Source organism: Eublepharis macularius, chromosome 5 (assembly GCF_028583425.1).
Source record: "Eublepharis macularius isolate TG4126 chromosome 5, MPM_Emac_v1.0, whole genome shotgun sequence".
NCBI classification, from domain to species: domain Eukaryota; kingdom Metazoa; phylum Chordata; class Lepidosauria; order Squamata; family Eublepharidae; genus Eublepharis; species Eublepharis macularius.
This window is the reverse complement of record NC_072794.1, coordinates 108195665-108212470: the sequence shown is the minus strand read 5'-3', so window position 1 is coordinate 108212470 and position 16806 is coordinate 108195665. Positions and strand designations below refer to the sequence as shown.

General features: G+C 42.9%; 1 protein-coding gene across 1 annotated transcript in view; it reads right to left on the bottom strand.

Annotated features, from left to right (window-relative positions):
* Positions 1–10416, bottom strand: part of HMGA1 (high mobility group AT-hook 1) — a 58578-nt gene extending 48162 nt beyond the window's left edge. The window contains exon 1 of the mRNA XM_054979078.1: positions 10299–10416. The gene's annotated coding sequence lies outside the window, so the exon portion shown is untranslated. The remainder of the gene's footprint in view (positions 1–10298) is intronic.
* Positions 10417–16806: the final 6390 nt, after the last annotated feature.

Genomic DNA, 16806 nt, shown 5'->3' with positions numbered 1-16806 from the left:
TTATAGTATAGTGCCATCCTGAGCAAAGTTATACTCTTCTAAATTCATTGACTTCAATGGACTTAGAAGGGTGTGATTCTGCTTAGGACAGCACTGTTTGAGACTGATACGTTGCTGCTCCCCTCCTGTTTTTGACCCATTGCTGGCCACCCCCAGCTATGGTTTTACCAAACCCCATGTCTCATGATGCCCCTTCCACATCCCAATTGTTGATGTTCAAATTCATGTTTGTAGCTGCTCCCTAGTTCAACCAGTTTTGCTCAAGTGTATGGTTTTTCTGTTTATAATCAATGACTGCCAAGACAAATAGCATTACATTTCACCTTTTCTGAAAATGCTGTTCCAGTGGTCTGCCTGCAACTCCATAGAAGCCTGACTTGGCCCACTATTACCAAGGTACACAGAAAAGAGAGGAAGACACCTACTTGGATCTGAGTTGTCTCAGAACATGGGATTTTCACAGCTTCTCCTTTGTCCAAAGTATGTGTCCAGTTTTTAAACTAAAGAAGAGTCTTTTATAAGACAAAAATTAAAACTCTAGATCCAGATGACCAGAAAAAACATATCTCTGATTGGTTGTTGTGGATTTTCTGGGCTGTATAGCCGTGGTCTTGGCACCAAGACCACAGCTATACAGCCCAGAAAATCCACAACAACCATCATTCTCTGGCCGTGAAGGCCTTTGACAATATATCTCTAATAGTTCACCTGGTGGTGGCAGTTAAAAGGAACCTGATATGTGTTGAAGGAGGGTGAAGGATTAATGCCAGAGAGGCAAACTCCTCATTAAATTCTGGTGGCTTGGGACCTGGGCCAGCTGAGGTGCCTGCGGGGCCTGTTTTGCCACCTCCAAGGAAACAAGAGTTTGCAATCACAGACCAGGTGGAGTTGCATTGGTATCTGCTGCTGGTCAGACATGGCATAAAAAGAGAAAGCTATTGCCTCTCGGTCTATTGGGACAGCTGTCAGGTTACCTATAAGGATTTAATGAACACTTGAATGTTTTGGGTTAAGAGACCACAACTGCCAAAAATAGTTCCTGATACTCAGAGGTTGTTAGGCATAGTGTGAATAATGGTAAAAGAGTGCTGTCACCTTTATGCTTTCCTTTTTCTGCATTGATATGCTTGTGCTCACCAATTTGGCTCATGTCGTGATCACATGTGACAATCTCTGAAGCTGAATGTTCAAGCCTTTTTTTACCTGTATTTGAACAGCTTGAACACATCTTGCCCTAAATGCCTCTGTCCATGCATAGAGATGCATTAACCACATTCCTTCTGCAATACTGCACTTCACTGTCATTTAAAGAATGAATTCTTAAGATAATATAGCAATACAGAATCTTATGGAAAAAAACTTTTTTTTTAATGGTTGGTGTCCACCTGAGACTGATCAACAGCTTGAATGTTAATGGCTGCCTAAATGAACAAATCTAGAACAGTGGGAAAGAGCAAGAGTCCAGTAGCACCTATAAGACTAACAAAATTAGTGATAGGGTATGAGCTTTCATGAGCCACAGCTCACTTCTGGTATTTGAAGAAGTGAGCTCTGGCTCACAAAAGTTCATGCCCTACCACTAATTTTGTTAGTCTTACAGGTGCTACTGGACTCTTGTTCTTTCCCACTGCTGCAGGCAAACTAACACGGCTACCCATCTAAATCTAGAGCAATTTGTGCATGAGTGTTCTTGCACAGTCTCATATGAGTCATCGTTTATTCTCTCACCATGTCATTGAAATAAATCACTTTAAATATTAAACGTTTTTGGTTTCTTTCAGATTCATTGGTTTGTTGCTCAGGTGACTTTCTTCATACAAAGGCTTATGAGGCCACCCATAACCTCAGTGATGAATCTTGCAATTCAAGATAGATGCCAGCATCTATTCCACCACCAATTAGCAGGCAATGTATCCAATACAGGTTGTGTAAATGATGTTCCCTACTAATCTGGCCATTGTGGTGCAGGTCCTGGTTTCATCTAGATTAGATTACTTCAATGCACCCCATACAGGGCTGCCCTTGAAAAGGGTTGGAAATTTCAGTTGAGGCAGAATGCTGCAGTCAGGAAGTTGACTGGCATGGGCTGTAGGCACTATATCAGTTCAGTCTTGCCCATCTACACTGGCTCCCAGTCTGTTTCTGGGCACTATTTAAGGTGCTGGTGTTGACCTTGAAGTCCCTATATGATTTGGGACCAGCATACCTTAAGGACCACCTACTCCCTTATGAACCTACCCAGCTGCTATGGTCATTATCTGAAGCCCTGCTTCAGGTGCCCCCAGCTTCTGCAATTAAGCAGGTGGCAACCTAGGAAAGGGCCTTCTTTGTCATATCATCAAAACTCTGGAACACTCTCCTTAGAAACAGAGAAGTTAGCCGTGTTAGTCTGTGGTAGCAAAATCAAAAAGAGTCCAGTAGCACCTTTAAGACTAACCAATTGGTTAGTCTTAAAGGTGCTACTGGACTCTTTTTGATTCTCCTTAGAAAGGCTCACCTGTTCCCATCTGTTGCTGTCTTCCAACAGTGGGTGAAGACGTCTTTGTTTCATCTGCCATTCCCTCCTTCCTACTGTATGTTTTAATTGTTGTTTTGGTTTTAATTTTTAATGATGTGTTTTTGTTTGGATCTAATGATTTCAAAGATGTATTTTTATTATATATGTTCTGTTAGCTGCCTTGGTAGCCCTTATGAGGGCAGAAAGGTGGGGTATAAATTTTATAAGTAAATAAATACTGTGCTGATGCAAACAAAGGGCAAACTGAATGATCTGTATACTTTACTATCCTGATCTAAGTATGACTGTGGGTGGAGACTGATTTCACCTACTGTGTGGTGGCAAAAGTGGCCTGGCTTGGTGCTTGAGGTGAGTAGGGTGGGAAAGGACAAAAAGTTATCTGACACTTGACAGGTTGAGGCTGTCAAACAAGGTATATTTGCCCAGTGAGCATGTTCACTGCAAAGTTCTCAACTTGCCTAATTCTGCATGCCTTAACCCATGAGTCATTCTCACACTTGCCTGCTGTTTCTACTGATGTCTGCTGCTAAGGTTCTGCTTGCATGGGAATAAGTTTGCTGCCAAGACCATACTCATCCATCCACTGGGACCACAGCTACCTGCTGCTGTACATAAGACATTGTTTGGATTTTGCCTGTGATCCTACCTGGAGTATGTTTTGGAGGCATGTGTTTGGCCATCAGTGGCATTGGTGGATATAGAATGCTTACCCAAAAAGGCTGCTCTGCGTGCCAACTGGAGAGATACTATAGTCCATAGTCAATACTTGCACATTCACTGCAGGAAGCTGCATTGGAACTTGCTCTGCAGTTTCTAAAGAAGTCAGCTGTGACTCATGGAAGCTCATACCTTACCACAATTTTTGTTAGTCTTGCTCAGCAGTTTCTGTTTGTGCAACTCCAAGGAGCCAGGCTGTGATCATGCAAAGCAAAAGTGGTTACAAGAGTTTGGCTGGCAGGAACAACTCCTGATTCCTCATAAAAGTGGCTGTGCTCCCTGTTGCCTTCGTCAAGCCCTGCATGTGCAATTTATCCTTTTCATTCACAAAATGAGGTTTTATTTTCTTTAGTGTAAAGGGCTCCTTTTTTTTTTTAATAAAACAGCGGCCAAATTAGTCTTGCATGGATTGGACACAACATCCTCTGGCTACTTCCCTTTATTGCAGGTGTTCCTGCTGAGATGGCTTCATGATTTAAGGCGCACCTCAACCCCTTTCATGGCATGTAGTTTAGGTATAATTACCTAAAGGGAACCGTAGATGGTGGAAGACTGCTGTACTAATACCCCCCCCCCCAGGTACTCAATGATACATTAGCAGCGGTTTGGCAGCTGGGCAGCTGGTATCACTGTAGTCTATAGGGATTATGTTCCCCTGGCCCGATGCCCTGTCCCCAACTCTGCTGGTTTTGAAAGTGCAAGACAGGATTGGGATTCTGTTGGTGTACTGCCCACCCCACTGCCCAACTGTCTCCTCAACTCTGCTAGAGCTGGTGGAAGTGGTCTTGGAGTTGACGTTGAGGATTCTTAGGCTGGTTTGTTTTGGAGAACTTCAACATCCATGCCAGGGCTACCTTGTCAGGAGCAGGTCATGATTTTATGGTCTCCATGACAACCATGGACCCTCCCAGGGTGTGCAGGTCACAATCTTGATCTGGTGTTTTGCACTGGGCAGGAAGAAAGTGATCTAAAGGTGGAGGGTTGAAGATGGTCTTGTCATGGACCTATCACTACTTGCTGGGGTTTAGACTTACAGGGATAAAAGGATCCACAGGCATGATCAATTAATTTGATTTGATTAATATGATCCACCCCTGTAGCTGATTGGTTTTCAGATGGCATTAGGGGATTATCCTGCTGATTTGGTTGGTGCTCCTGTCAATGCCCTGGTTGAACTCTGGAAGAGGAAATGACCTGGGCAATAGGGTGTGTCAAATTTTTCAACTTTCAAAATCCAAATAAGAGGGGTGCTAAAAAGTTGCAGCTTCACTAAGGAATTCTAAAGATATTTTTATCAAATTAATTCCGTTTTGCTTGGTAAATAAATACATGAAAATTGTGACTTTTAAAACATTTTTGTGGAATTTCCAATCATTTTGAATGTCCCTTATTAGAAATATTACATCTTCCTTATGAAAATATGTGTGTACAATTGCCTGAAAATCATGAAAAAATTATTGTCAATGCTAACAGTTATATTATATATTAATATTATTGTCATTATTATATTAGATATTACATGTGTGTGTGTGTGTGTCTTTCTCTCCAGTGTGTTAAAAATTGCTTGTCCGCCAGTGCTAACAGCCTAACCAGTGGGAATTGACTTGCAATGGCTTCTAAAAGAAGAACAAGATGAGGGACATTCATGCATATGAGCAACCTAATTGGAATTGGCCGAGAGTTGTTGGCCTCTGAACTCCCAACTGTGCGTGACGTTCTGAGGTATGGACTAATGCTAAGACAACGAGTGGTGCGGAAGTAAGAAACTACCCAGCAGCCAGTCTTGCAAAGGACATTTACCCTAAAGTTCTTGAAAAGTAGGAACTAGCAAACAGTTATTTTGTAGCCCTCGTAGTAAATTCTTAAATTACAATCTTAAACAAGATCCAAAATTGCTGGGAGCAGGTCAAATATCGCTTGGTAGAGGAAAACTAGATGTCAAAGAAGCTTTCACTGCAAAACTTGACAAGCTTTTTGGCATCCTAAATTGCAAGTGTAAAATGGTTCTCTGCTGTGAATTGGGCTGCCCTGCAGATGCTGGTTGCAAAAAAGGAGTTCACGTTAACTGTACATGCCCTAAGGAGATGAACTTGCTTTCATTAAAGGTGAGAGAGACAAGACTGAACCACATCAGGTTGGCTTTCCAGATCTCCCTGAGCACATCAGACAAGTCAAAAAGCAGAACCAGCAAGATGATGAGAGAAGAAGGCTTTCTGAATATAAGCAGAGAAGTAAGCAGGATGTTTCAATACCATCAGATGAAATAATTTTCACAGATGATGAAAATGAAGAACAAATAGCTGATGCTCAAGATGGAAGTTATGAAGCGACATTAGACATACCAAGTACATCTTCCCCTTCAAATAAAAAGGCAGAACACAACACATTAGAAATATGTAATGTTGCTATGCAGAGCATCAGATAAGGTGTTGGCCTTCATGCCACAACTGCTGCCTTTATAGATGCTTGCTTGATCACTGAAGAAGACAAAAGACTTGTAGCTGATCACAATAAAGTCAAGAGGGCCAAGAGAAAGTTAGGAAATCCCCGGATCAGCAATTTGATGATCTTTTTAAGAAGGGTGAAATTGACTGCATCTTCTTTGATGGCTGTCGAGATACAACTAAAGTTATGCTGAAAGAAGACAATTCAGATCAGCATTTCCCCAGCATCATCAAAAAAGAGCATTATTATGTGTGCAGTGAGCCAGGTGGAAGATATCTCTACCACTTCACTCTGGAGAAAGGCTCAAAGAGAAAAAAAACCTACTGAAGTTATTGCTGATAATCTTGTAGATTTCATGAAGAAGAAGGGCATTGCTAAAAGCCTGCAGGCCATTGGAGGTGATTTTACAAATGTTAACACTGGCTGGGAGGGTGGTATCATGCATTTGGTAGTGGTGCTTTGCCGTAAGCTGATCTGGTTGGTTTGTGCCCTCCACATCAATGAGTTACCCTGCGACACTTGATCACAACACTAGTTGGGAAGACCTTGTGGAACAACAAGTAGACAGGTAAAATTGGCAAGATGCTAGACATTGCTACAGAACTTGAAATCAATCCTTCATTCACCAAACTCTCAATTGGAGAGCCTCTTATTTCACTGAGTGACAGTGTTGTAAAGGATCTCTCAACTGATCAAGTGTATGAGTATAGAATTACACAGGCCATAAGCACAGGAAAACTTCCCACAGATCTGGCCCTTCTTGAAATTGGTCAGCCATTCAAGGAGGTTGACAACAGCAAACAGGGTTTGCCATATATGGGTTTCAAAACACGGCCTTACAGGTAAAACTCTCTACTTAAGACTGATAGTGGGATACATTGTTGGTGTATTCCTCTGCTGGTTCAAGGTCAAAGTAAAACACTCTTGGGTGGAAAGCCCATGCCACACCTGGTTTCAGCTGTGGCTACTTAGGCTGCAACAGAAGGCTGTAGTGGATGCTGTTTTGCCATCCATCCAATGCTCAGCATGCTGTGCATTCAGTGAAATGATAATCCAGACACTCTGGTGCTCTAATTACAGTGAGGAGAACAGGTGTGCAAAAGGTGGTTGACTTGAGGGGTGGAGATGATGACACACTGGGAGATCTTTCTGTACATCCCAGGAAGACATCTTCCATCAATCCCAGTGCTTCTTCTTTGTTGGTAATGATAGACTGGTCTGACAGGTTATATGAACCTCCTTTGACATGCAAACTGATGACAGTGGAAGTAAAGAAGTTCATCAATGAGCCCATGCAAGTTCCACAGTGGCCCTGTCATGGTTAGAGATGGGCATGAACAGCAATACGAACAAAAAAAAGCCACAAACAGCCCAATCTGCTGTTCGCGAACAAGTTATTCATGAGGCCCCATTCTAAACGAACAGGTGGTCGTTGCAAGCCTCGTTCATTGCTGTTTGACTTGCTGTTTGTCAAGCCAGACAATCTGGCACCTGCAATCAATTTCCTTGGCAACTTAGGCAGGGATTGTCTGAACTCTGTCTGAACTCCTGCTGTTGCCCTGGAAACCCCAATCTAAGACCAATTTAGCTTGAAAGGCAGGTCTTCCTTTCAAGTGTGGCGCTCCAAATTTGTTACAACAAGGGAGCAAAGAGCAGGGGGGAGGGGGGCTCCCAGCTCTGACTTTGCAGACAGTGGAGAGAGAAACAGTTACTGTTGACATTTTGATAGAGAGAGTGCATTGGAGCTTGAATTTTCTTTGTGTGTGGTGGGATAGGGATCTACCCCTTCAAGTTCCAGGGCTGCTGCCAGGCTCTGGGCCAAGCTATTATTTATTATTGGTACCTTTCCTGGTGCCTGCTCAGGTCAGGTTTCTGGGAGTGGTGCTGTAGGGATCTACCCCTTCAAGTTACAGGGCTGCTGCCAGGCTCTGGGGCAAGCTATTATTTATTATTGGTACCTTTCCTGGTGCCTGCTCAGGTCAGGTTTCTGGGAGTGGTGCAATAGGGATCTTGACTTGGATGATGGCTGGAGGAGAGCCTTCTGGCCCCCATGAACAGCCAACCACGAACATGTTCGTGAACAGGGCCATGTTCATGGTTCTTCATGAGTCCCTGTTCGTGGATAGCAACGAATAACGGACATCATGTTCGTTGTTTTTTTCTGTTCGTGCCCATCTCTAGTCATGGTCAGTCTATAGAGAGGAGTGTGAAACAAGTCACAGAGGCAGCAGTCAGGGTGTATACACATGAGAAACGTGAGGGCTATATTAGAGGCCAAGAAGCAAATCGGCAGCTGATGTCCTAGAATGAATCAAGAAAGACTTGATGAAATTGGTTGTTTGAATATTTTTTAACAGTCATTACTGTCTCTTGTTGTTTTATGATTACAAGGATATGTTTCATGTGTAATGGGATAGGTTTTATGCAGAGAATTTTTTTATAGTATTACCTGAATTTTCCAGAAGCTAAAATTATTATATGTTGTTTTCTGAGAGTGTCCTGACCTGGATAGCCGAGGAGAGCCTGATCTTGTCAGATCTCAGAAGCGAAGCAGGGTTGGTCTTGGTTAGTAATTGGATGAGAGACCTCCAATGAAGATGAGGGTTGCAGAGGCAGGCAATGGCAACCACCTCTGTTAGTCTCTTGCCTTGAAAACCCCACCAGGGATTGACATAAGCCACCTATGACTTGAGGGCATGATTTCATTTCCTTTTTCTGAGAGCAGTGCATGTGTGTTTTAATCAAATGTAGATTTACCAAGCTAAATGCTATCCAATAAAAAAAATGCAGATTTGAATTCTTGACATCAAAAAACATATTTCTAAACCCCCTAAGACATTTGTGAAAATTAATTTTCAACCCCCCAAATAACATGCCATACTGAGCAATTGACACGATTTACCCCCTTGGTTTACTGAGGGGCTGCAGATGAGACAAGTGAAAAAACGATTTCTCAGCCACATTGCATCTGCACAGTGTAGACCTGTGGAACTCTTCCAGCTGGTTCTGGCATACAGGACTTGGACTGCTCTGCAGCTTGCCGTGATTATTTTGCTAAGCACTTTGTGGATAAAATTTCTTGCATCCATTCTGATTTGGACTCAACATTAGCGGTGACAGGTTTGGATGGTCCCAGAGTGCTGATTTGTCCAGTTGTGTGGGGTACCTTTCACCTTGTCCAGTCTAAGGATGTGGACAGGATTCTTGGAAGTCTGAGACCTTCCGCCTGCTTGTATGACCCTTGCCCCTCCTGGCTGCTTAAACCACCTTGGGTTGGAGGTGGAGACTCAACAGAAAAAAAGAGCTGCTTTCCTTGGTTGTTTTGATCCTACTTAATTCTGCCTTTACTTGGATATCCCAAGCAAGCTTGATCTTATCAGATCTCCAAAGCTAAGCAGGGTTGGCCTTTGTTAGTAAATGGATAAGAAACCTCCAAAGGAGATCAGGGTTGCTATGCAGAAGTGAGCAATGGCAAAACACCTTTAGTCTCTTGCCTTGAAAACCCCAGCCATAAGTCAGTTATGACCATAAGTCAACTACGACTTGATGGCATCAGGGTGGGAAGCTTCATGGCCTGTTTCTCTATTATTTTACCTACTTTACTTACAAAGTTGACATGTTTGTGTTAATCCAGTGTTTTAAATTAAATCAAAATACATCATGTATTCTCCCAGGAAGTTCTGAACATACATGGAGGTGTATACCCCCAACTGAATGGTACTGACCGCATGGGCCCCAAAACATCACATGCACTCAAAAAGTAGCTGTTTTTAAACTCTGCATGATGTCCCTGGGACAAACATAATCCAACCAAGGCATAGCTGCGAGTATCTTCCAACAACAGCCACCTGCATGCTACTGTTGCTCAGACAGAAAACTACTCAAATACTGCTCATTTTCAGTTGTGAACCAGTTGTCAATATCATCATGCAAGGTGCCCAACTTAATAGAAGAAGGGCATTGCACACAAAGTCAGTTTGGTAGACTGGGACCTGTGCCCACTTTCTGTTTGTTACTAACCTCAATTGTCTTCAGCATGAGACTTTCTTTCTCTGAGGCCCAGATGAGATGTTAGTCCATATGTCAACCTTGCTGCAGCCCAACATGTGCAGCCCCCTGGGGACAAATACTCCCTTAGGTCTGTTTCAACTGGGAAAACTTGCACAGGCAGCTGCCACTCCTCCATCTGCACTGTAGTCCCAATCCACTTTGGGCCCTGTGGCACTTAGAAAAAAAGTGCTGTCCACAGCTGCAGTCTAGACGACAACAACAACAACAACAACATTCAATTTATATACCGCCGTTCAGGACAACTTAATGCCCACTCAGAGCGGTTTACAAAGTATGTCATTATTATCCCCACAACAAAACACCCTGTGAGGTGGGTGGGGCTGAGAGAGCTCCAGAGAACTGCCCAAGGTCACCCAGATGTGGCAAGGGCATCAGATTGGAAGAACCACGACCTATCCTGTCTCATCTAGTTTGGGCCTCAGTCTAACCCAGTGCTTCCCAACCTTTTTTCCATGGAGAAACCCCCTAAATTAATTCAAATCCTGAAGAACGCCTGCTTATGAAAATGTTTACTGGCCAGAAAAAGTTGATGGTGCTAGCAAAGTACCTGGCAGTGGCTTTATCCGCAGCACGTAGCAGTCCCAGCAGCTTGTTCCCCCAGCTCTGGTGAAAAGACAACAAACTGTACCCCAGCAAAGATCTCTGCTGTGCAGTCCAGAGCAGAAAGTTCTCCTAAGTAAGCTTCAAAACTGGACAAGGGGAGAGAAAACTGAACTGATGAGTAAAGAGCAGCTGGCTCAAAAGAGTGAAGGGTGTTGGGAAAAGGGCAGCTTCTCCGCTAGAAGCCTGTTCCAGATTCCCTCTGGGCTCTTTGCAGTTACTGGAACTGCAGTAAACGAACACAGAAGGCAGAGCAGAGTTTTCAGGTGTTTGTGTGTTCCCTAAGATCAAGCAATGTGCTTTGGCAACCTTGAAGAATCAGGATGTTGCAAGCAAGTCCCCATTTTCTTCTGTGCAACTGCATTGCCCAAGGGCGTAACAGCTGCTTTCTCTGTCCCTAACAAGCGGGAAGATCAGTTGCAGGGTTGTGAGGCTCCTCCTGTGGCTTTCATGCACATGCTTGAAGGAAGAAGAACAAAACCCGCAGAAGAAGCACTCTCAATGGCAAGCATACCAAATGGGGGTCTCCTTTCGCCTGCCTCCTTTGCAAATGGAGCCCTTAGCCAGAATCTCCTTGAAGCAATGGCAGGGTGGGAACACTAGGACTTTTTCTTTTTTTGCAAGAGTGCCAGGAGCCAATCCGAGGGTGATGCCTGAAATGCCCTGTGAGAAGGGAGGCAGTCCTCTCCCCCCAGAACTGTGCAGGGAGAAAAGGAGGAGGGAAGCTGGGAGGTAGAGCATGCAGACAGAGTTGGGCTACTGCTAGGTAGGAAAGGGCTTAATACAGCAGTGGCAGCATTTGTGGCCTCTGGAGCATGATTTGAGGTGCTTGAACCACATGTGCACACACACACCAAGAGTGCTTTTTCCATGTCAGAAACCAACAACGTCCTGCAGAACCCCAGCTTTCTGCAGAATCCTGGTTGGAAAACCCTGGTCTAACCTATATCACAACTTGTTGTGAGTGTAATATGGACGAGACTAGAACCACATATGTTGCCATAAGCTCTTTTAAGGAAGAGATGGTTAAAAGTTAGACAAAGTCCTTTACTTGGAATCTCTGTATGGGACCTGGTCAAAGCCACATAGGAAACTTCTAGCTGGGGAAGAAACTAAGAGCCAAGCTACAAGTGACGACTTATACTTGCCTGGCAAGTGAACAGACAAGTGTATTCCTCCCTGTTCACTTGCCATTCACTTGCTCTCCACTTGATCAAGTGGAGCGCAAGTGAATGGCAAGTGAATGGGGAGGAATACACGTGAGCCTGTTCACTTGCTAGGCAAGTGTAATTCATCACTTGTAGCTTGGCTCTGAATCAAGGGCCCAACTATCAGTTCAAATTCATTCTCTTTTCTACAGCATGAATTTTGCTATATTGCATCACTTCATCACTGTTTGAAAGGCTGAACATCCCATTAATTTTGTTCTGTAGATCTTCTGAGCTTATTTGCATGAGACTAAACTCTTGCCAGTTATTAAAACTGCATTTGATTGTTTTCTGTAAAAGAGCTGCCTGCTATTAATCTTTATGCAGATGAGGCCTACTCTGTTGAGACCATAATTTACTGTGGAGGTTAAAAAGTCCCATCAGGTTTGTTGATAAGAGGAGACTGATATGCCACCCATAAATAATATTCCCAGTTCTACAGTGATGACCAGTTCTTAGGAACAATGTAATATTAGTATTCTTATCTGAAGTACTGTCCAGATGTAGACAGCTGTGGCAAAGAATAACTGTTACCATCTGTTGCTAATGATAAAGTTGCACCTTGTTATCAGTTAGAATCCTTGTGTACTAGGTAAAAGAAAACTGTGAGACATCGTCACAGAGGCTATGCCAAAGGGCTCACAATGTATCTGCATGGGATATGGAAGATATCAGGTGGGAGTGAGAAATGAGAGGATAACAAGAAGAAGACACCCACCAGTCTAATAAACAGAAGGTGTGCTTTCCCGGGCATTGGAGCAGAATGTTGGCCGTGGGAGGTATAAATAATCAGCAGCTTGCAATTCAACAGCGCTTCACTAGCAAGTCAAGAGGTAGTCAAAGTGAAAACAAGAAGTGAAACCTACTCTTTCTTTTGCCAAGCAGGCAATGCTATTTTTATTCCCACTATGTCAGTGGTAAAAACAACAAGAAAAGGTTTGCAGAAAAAGGGAAGGGCTGACCCAAGCTTCTGCTTCACTCCTTATATTGGAAGCCCAGAGGACTCATAAGTACGGCATGGCATGAGGTGTATTTTGTGTCCCTTGACCGTTTGGGCATTCTGAATGTTGTCTATGACCCAGTAATGTGGGAAATGTAGAGTTGCCAATTTTTTTTTGACAGGGCTCCTATGCCTTTAATGACTATATGATAGGCTATCCGGTAGGTGACGGTTTTCTTGTCCCTTTATCTCCCTGCTGGGAAAACTTCACCTGTCTGCCTGTATAAAACTGTTAAAGGCACAGAGGCTCTGCCAGCAAATGAGGTGGTTGCCCTCCTGATCTTGAGTTGCCTGTCGCAAGGCCACTTGAAGACATGCCATCTTTCCCATCCTGAATGTCTTTAACCCAAAGGTTACTGTTATTCTGAGTGAGCACTTTCCCGCTTTATTTTCCTTGTAAACTATTTTGTGCCCATGACAAAGCAAAAGCATTCAAGGATAGCTGTAAAGAAGTAGTTGGCTACATGGCCAAGGAACACACAACTCCTTTGAGCTTGCTGCTTTGTCTTAGAGGTTGCACAGACACACGATGTCCTTCTTATCCCTGGGACTGACCCTTTAAGTTCAGTAGGACTCCAAGGACCATCTAACACAAATAAGCACCAACAAAGCAAAGAGATTCTCATGAGGCTAGTAGGTCATAATTGTTCTCAGTGAGGCACAGATTGTGCAAAACGGCTGAGAAATAGGAGCTGATGACTAATTGGGACTTTGCTGGGCAAATCAGGAATTTGTAGAGGCAGAGCCTTTGCTGCCACGCCTTAAAACATCCGCCTGTTTGTCTTCCTTTTCTCCCTCATCTTCCCTCTCATGCACAAACATGCTAGGTAAATCCCTTGTCTCAGGTGCTGATCCTGCTGAGATCTGCTGCTGGCACAGATGTTTGTTTACTCCAGAGCTCTGCTTTGCTACTTAACACCTGTGCACTCCCTGACAGGAATTTCCCCTGGGAAAAAGGAGAGTGAGGTTTCTGACTGTGGTGCTGGGAAGGGCCCAGCTGAGCACAGGTGGATCAGACGCTGCTGCCATTCCCTCTTTTGTCCATGTTCTAACGTGTTAGGATGCCTAATCAGTGACTGACAGCGTACAGTCAGGGTTGCAAACAACCTGGAGAAAAACATCTTGCCCCTTTAACAGAAACAGGTAAATAACACCACCTGGTAAATACATCCCATTAAGGCTGCTCTATTAAAAAGTTGATAGGATAAGAATCCCATGGAAAGCAATAATTCATATCTGTTCAGTATAAATACAATAAATAGTTTACAAAGTGCAAAAGTGCTCAGTTGTGAAATCTAATAAATACCCATTCATAAATAACAATAAATACTATATATTATTACATCAGTATAATAATGTATAGTAATGTATAGTATTTATTTAAAGTATAGTGATATTGTATAGTATTTATTGTTATTTATGAATGGGTATTTATTAAATTTCACAGCTGAGCACTTTTGCACTTTGTAAACTATTTATTGTATTTATACTGAACAGATGTCAATTATTGCTTTCCATAGGGGATTCTTATCCTATTTTCCTGTATCTGTTTACCCATGGAGGCTTTTTAAGATACGTGATTCCTATTAAAAGGTTGTGCTTGACTGTGCTAATGAGCCTGGCCAGAAGCAGGACAATGGTTTACTACCTCATACCCTACAGCCAGGTAACACCCAAAAGGCACAGACACCAAAAGCCGAATGACTAAAAAGTAAACTCCTCCATTTGGGGGCAGGCTTAGGAGCAGAAAGCATGCCAAGTGGGCTCTCTGCTGCATGCCCAGTTCCCCGCATCAGCTGGTGGGTGGGGAAGCTTATCACAGTAAGGGCCACTGGGACCAGTAGGGAAGGGAGTAAGGGCATGCCCCCTCCCCTATGAGTGCAACAGCCTCCCAGAAGGGATGCATCAGACATTTTTCCTTGGGGCAATTCAGCAAGGCTGTAAGAAAGAACTATTTAAAAGAGCTTGAGGGACAGCTTGAATGGGCTGTCGCTAATTGGTTTTAATTATCTGTTTTCATTAGGATTGCCAGTTGCGGGTTGGGAAATTCTTGGAGATTTGTGGGGGGAGCCTATGGATGGTGGGATTTGGGAAGAGAAAGGACTTCAGCCAAGTATAATGCCATGAAGTCTGTCCTTCAAAGCTGCCATTTCTCTGGCCTGAAGATGAGTTTTAATTCCAAGAGACTTCAAGCCCCACCTGGAGATTAGGAATCCTAGTTGAGGAGCAGCCAATCCGTGACCTGGGGGACCAATCCAGCTCCCAGGAGCATCCTATCTGGTCTCCAATATAGACCCTGATACCAGTTAAAAAGGATCTTACATAGCTAGTATTGGGAAAGATGTTTCTCTTCCCAATATTATAGAGGCAGCAGATCAAAGAAAAACCCACAACTGGAGGTATGTGGTAACTCTCAATGACCATAGAAGACAATATATCCAATTAATCATTTTTTTTCTTTTCCTTTGGTGTTTCACAGCCATGCACCAGTTCATGCTTTGAATTTCTCCTGGACTTGGTTTAGAAATACAAGGACCATCTTGATGCCCTTGACAAAGTAAAAATACGAAACGAGCCGAACATATTAGCTAGTTTCTCATTGGGCTGGGGGCCACTGAGTTTTGATCTCATGCCCCCTGATGATATAATGATCCATCCTGGAAAAGAAATATAATAGTGTTACTTTAGTCTCTCGCCTTGGAGGCTACATCTAGAGTCCTCCTACCATTGTTCTATGGATAGCTGAATGAGAGTTCACCCATGGCATACCTGTAAAAGAAAAGAAACAGACATCGATAAATTATAACACAGGACTTACCTGCTATCATCCACCGTGGTTCTACATCGCCATGGACTATTGCATGAAGAAGATTATTATTATATATATTTCTGAATGCTGTTATGATTATATAGATTTATATTGATGGAATTGGATAGGACTTTTGTATGTGTTTAAGGAGAATTATAACTGACTATTTATTGTATAAGTATTCATTGTACGCACTAGACACTTTAATAATTCACGGCACTTATTTTAAAACATTTACAATTTGATTAATTGGATACACTGTCTTCTATGGTCATTGAGAGTTACCTTACCACACATCCCCAGATGTGGATTTTTCCTTTGATCTGCTGACTCTAGGCTTTCCCTGGTCTGCCTCTCTTATTTATCCTAACAATATTATAGAGAGAGACAGTCAGTCAGAGTGACCATACTGAACTAGATGAGCCAATGATCTAACTTAGTATAAGCAGCTTCACATGTTTATGTAGGATAAAGAAATTCCTTGGCTATAAGTTGTAGGCTGGCATGGTAATATTAAGAATTCTTGACAGGGAAGGTGGCCTAGCAGGCAGCAAAGAGTTCCACAGGCAGGAGGTGAGCAGGCCAGCTGGGAGGCCGGCAAAGCAGACTAGCAGAACCTGCTCCTGAGCAGTGAATTGCTAGCCTTGTCCTGAATTCACAAGGCCAGAGAAGATCCTCTTAATTTTTTGTGTCATTTATTGGTTGGAAACTGCTGTAGCATAGCAGTTAAGTGGTTGGGATGCAAATCAGCACTCTGCCAGTTTGAATCCCACTACTGCCATGAGCAAAGTAGGTAGCTTTGAGTAAGCCACTCTTCTCAGCCCCAGCTCCCTTAATAATAACACTGACTTAATTCACCACTCTGAGTGGGGCACTAATCTGCCTAGATGAGCAGTATATAAGCACAGTTGTTGTTATTGTTACTATTATTGTTGTTCCACTTTCTAGCAATCTGCAGCTGTACTGCTGTCCAGCAGCTGACATCAGGCCAGCACTTCCTACCATAAACTGCCATGGTGGACTTGTCCCCCTTTCAAATCCTTGAGCACCTTCCAGTTCCTTGTTTCTACTTTGAAGAATCAAGAACTGCCAGTATCAAAGGGAGGATGCTCAGTGGTGTGAGGATTAAATTTTCCTAGGGATAGCTTTATGGGTAGATATTTTATTTATTTATTTAACTTATATACTGCCTCTCCACCATAATTGGTGTTTGAGGTGGTTTATAGTGTACCATATTAAACACTATTAAAATAATACAAATACAAACATTAAAATTGGTAGTATGATATTAAAATAGGAATACAAACATTAAAAACTGACAATACAATAGAACACAAAAATTAAAACCCATGCACTTAAAAGAACAGCGTCATCACTAAATCCTACTCATGCCTGTTGTCGATAATAAATAAATCATATGGCTCATGTTAAGGGTCTG